Source organism: Myotis davidii, unplaced genomic scaffold (genome assembly GCF_000327345.1).
Source record: "Myotis davidii unplaced genomic scaffold, ASM32734v1 scaffold341, whole genome shotgun sequence".
Classification (NCBI taxonomy): domain Eukaryota; kingdom Metazoa; phylum Chordata; class Mammalia; order Chiroptera; family Vespertilionidae; genus Myotis; species Myotis davidii.
The window spans coordinates 691,452-695,777 of NW_006291021.1; positions in this window are offsets into that span (position 1 = coordinate 691,452).

Sequence of the window (4,326 nt, forward strand, 5' to 3'; positions counted from 1 at the left end):
CGGAACTTGGGCCTCTCTCAAGGCAAGACTCAACGGTTCTGCAAAACAAGAAACAAATTCTGCAGCCCACAAAAATGTGTCCCCTCCCTCAGAGGGCCCCAGGGCCCAGCCCCACCCCATAGTGGGGATGGGGAGGCCAGGGCAGCCTCGAGCTGGCAACACACATCTGGGGTAAACCAGGAACATCTGGCTAGCACAGCTGGTTCCGATGCTGGGTCTGCAGGGGTCGGGGGCCAGCCTCATGGCTGGCACTTTCACAGACACCCCAAGCAGACCCTTCCAGGCCTGGCCAGAGGTGGGGGCGTAGTCTCTCATCTTCTTCCCCCATGAGCTTCCTGCTGCCCAACTGCAAGCACCATTGCTGGCTCCCTGCTACTCTGAGAAGAGTGTCAGCCCTTGCCGAAACCGATTTGGCTCAGTGGATAGAGCGTTGGCCTGCGGACTGAAAGGTCCCAGGTTCGATTCCAGTCAAGGGCATGTACCTGAGTTGCGGGCACATCCCCAGTAGGAGATGTGCAGGAGGCAGCTGATCGATGTTTCTCTCTCATCGATGTTTCTAGCTCTCTATCTCTCTCCCTTCCTCTCTGTAAAAACTCAATAAAATATATATTTAAAAAAAAAAAAAGAGTGTCAGCCCTTGAGCTTATCTTAAAGGGCTCTGGGTTTGTCTTGGCCAAAGTGTAGCTGAAAGGCAGACAGAGAGAGTGACTTCTGGGGAGGACTGTGCTGGTTGCTTTGTAATAATAACAGAAGTAAAATAATAATAGCTAATGGTAGCCCTAGCAAGCAACACTACTGGTGTAAGCACTTCATACGTAATGACTCGTAGCAAGGTATGAACTCTTTTATCCCCATTGTGTAGAGGGGAAAACTGAGGTTCAAAGAAGTGAAATGACTTGCTAAGGGTAAAGCAGAGTGTAAGTGAGATTTGAACTTAGTGGTTGGGCAAACTCCTACTCATCCCTCAAAGCCCCATCCCCACCACCCCAGTCTCCACATTCTTAACCACTGTACCATATGGCCTCTCTAACAACAACACCCAGCAATGTTGGTTATTTCATTTATTTAGAGCCACGCACTATGCTAAGAACTTTCCACATGTTTAATTCTCCCCACAGTCCCTGGAAAAAGCTGTTATTATTATTAGCCCCATTTTCCACACAGGGAAACTGAGGCTTAGAGAGGTAGAGTGATTTGGTCAAATAAGTGGTTGAGCTGTGGTTGAACCTGGGTCTGTCTCCCAACATTTTCTCGATGCCTCTACAATCCCTGGGCTCTGGGTGATAGGGGTAATGCTGAGGGGGAGAGGAAACATGGGGAGGCTCTGCTTTTGGGGGAAAATAGGGTTGAGTTTCAGGGAAGTAAGTGGTTTCCTCAAAAACACACAGTAGAGCAGAACTAGCAAGTAAATAAAGGGCCAGATGGCAGAAAGCCCAGACAGCCAGGCTGGGCTCTGCACCTAACACATTAACTCAGCAAACACTTATTGACCCCCTACTGTATGCTGGGCCAGGCAGGGAACTCAGGATGGCCAAGGCCAACCTGGGCCCCACCCTTGCCACCTTGCTGTCCAATCAGGACAATGGATGCTAAATAAGAAATATATATGGTAATCTGGATGGTGACAGTACAACAGCAGCAGCAAATAAAAGGAGGTGAAGCAATAGGACCAGCGGTGGGAGGGCTGCTCTGAGGTTGAAGTGCTTCTCAGAGGAGGGAGCATCTGCGCTAGGACCAAGTGAAGACCTGGGGAGAGCATTCCAGGGAGGAGCAAAGGCTCCGAGGTAGGCTGTGCCTGCTCAAGGTGACCAGTGTCACTGCAGCAATGGAACCAGGGCCAGTATGGGGAGATGAGCGAGGAGAGGGCACAGGGGCCCTGTGACCTGCCTACAGGGTCAGTCCTCATTCTCCACTGTGTCTGGAGCCCTCTTCTTGCACCCACTGCTGTGTTCTCAGGGAGACAGGGCTGGCGAGTGTGTGTGTGGCATGGGCCACAGCTTTTCCGATCCACGGACCTACCATTTCTAGCCCAGCCCTCTGTGGCTAGACCATAAAGTTCCCACCCACCTTGACCATATGAGGCTGGTCTGGGGCTGGCCCTGCAGGCAACCCGGCAGGCAGGAGGGGGCTCCCCAGGGTAGGATAACAGGATCAGCCTAATGAGACCTGGCAGAGCACATCGCTGAGCAGCTGGCTTGGGGCCCAGTGGGTGGTATGAGGGATGTGGGTTGTCTGAGTGGCCAGGATATCACACAAAGCTGGGCAACAGACAGAAATGGAAACTGAGGCACAGGCCCCAAGCACAGCTCAAACCCTAACACTACTTTCCTGGGAATCGGGGTACCTGAGTCACTTCTTCCATCTCCCCAAGTTCAAATGTTGCCTCAGGTCCCCAACACACCAAGCTATTTAGGCATGAATGGTGCCCTCTCAGGGGAGTGAGAGCCACCTGCTACCGGCAGAAGGCCCCTCTCATTTCTTCCTGCCCCGGGGCTCCCTGCCCACCTTTGGGAGACCAGGAAAGATACATCTGCAGAGAATCCCTCCGCCCCTCAGCAGCGATGCTGGCCCACGGGGACCACATGTGTTAAATGCCTCTCTCCTCTGTATTTCCAGCCCCCACCTGCAGTAATCCACCTTGGAATACCCCAGCCCAGCGCTCCCTCGGCCAGCCTTTCAGAAAGTCTCTCCTTCCCACAGCCACCCAGGCACCCTGGATGTGCCACAGCCAACCAGCCAGCTCTTTCCTGCCTCCAGATCGTTGCCTGTGTAGTTCCCACCTGGAATGCCCTTTGTGTTCTCACCTTAGAAAACTCGTACTCACCCGGCACAGCCCTAGCTCGCGCTCCTCCTCTAGAAAGCCTTCCCTGGCTGCCCTACCCTAAGACCGAGTCTTTGTTCCCCACTTTGGGCGCCACCCTTGGTCTAAATGTGTTGCCCTTGAAGGACAGAGCTGAGCCCTTTTACCAAACAGGCGGCCGTACCATTTCTGTCCAACAAACATTTGTTGAAACAGTCTCTTGATTGTGTCTTACCCAGAGGGCTGGGCTACAGACTGTTTGGTTCCTTCTCTTGCTTTAGACGCTTCATATCCTCTGCTCCCCACCCTCCGCCCCTGAAAACTGAGGCCTGAAACTTGAGGGACAAGCGCTCATGGTGGAATTTCAGACCCTGCCCAGCGGCAGAGGGGGGATGCTTGGTTTCCTTTCCCCGAAACCCCTAGAGCCAGCTCTTTGCAACTGGCCAGGGGCAGGCTGGGAGGCCCAGGAGTGGCTTCAGAACTCCAATCACCGGGACTCCTGGGGTGAAGGGCGTTGGGAGAAGGGCCCCAAGGAGAGGGGCTGAAGGTGGGGAGAAGCTGGTAAAGTTGGGAGTCTTCCCTCCACTGACATCAGCCCAGACCAGTCACGCCCCGCTGGGGCTTCCTCAGCCCGGGGCACTTAGAGACAGACAAAGAGTGTCCGGGAACACAGAGAGGGTGTTGGGCCGGGAGAGGGCAGGGCGGGTGGGCAGGCGGGCAGGAGTGAGGAACATCAGGAGTCCAGCCTCCCATGCCCCCTTCCCGGCCCCTGGCCCTGCTCCCTGGTTCTGGACTGGTGGCCCAGCCTTGCAGGTAACCACAGCCCGCTAAACAGGGCCCGTGTCACCGCCAGACATGCTGTGGCTTCCTGCGGGGGCGCAGTGGGGACCCAGCCCTGGGCGCCGGTTTCCCCTCTCGCCCCGCCCCAAACCTGCCCACCCTCTGCAGCCCCTCGGCCCGTGAATCCTAACCCCCAAGCCGCTCCTCCTGGGAGAATTGTGAGACTATTCTGAACAAGATAATGTCTCTTAAAAAGCAAGAAAGCAAGGTACAGCCCCCTCTCCTTCAAATCCGGTTTTTGCCCTGAAGGACACCCCCTCCCCCCAAAAAAGGTTTCGCGCCCTCTTGTGGCTGAACCAGTGGCTCCAGGAGCCAAGAGTCCAGGGTCTGCGGGATCGGGGTGCCCCCCACGGCCCGTTGTGGACCGAAAGGCAGAAGGGGGTCTGGAGCTCGCTCTCCGAAGGGCTGTGGACGGCATTCCAGCTGCCCCGCGCTCACTCCCCTCGGACGCACACATAGGGTTGGAGGAGGCAGAGGTGCGCCTGCCCGTCGGACAGGGAGCCGCCCCCTCCCAGGCCCGACTTGAGAGGCGCGGAGATCGCCCTCCCCGCGCGGACCTGTTGCCCCTTGACCCCATCCTCACACAAACGCCAGGGGGTGAGCGACTGGTCTGTCCCGAGCCCTAGAAGCCCCCAGATCCCCGTATATGGAGCCGGTCGTCCCCCCACTCTGGTCCCCCGCGCGCC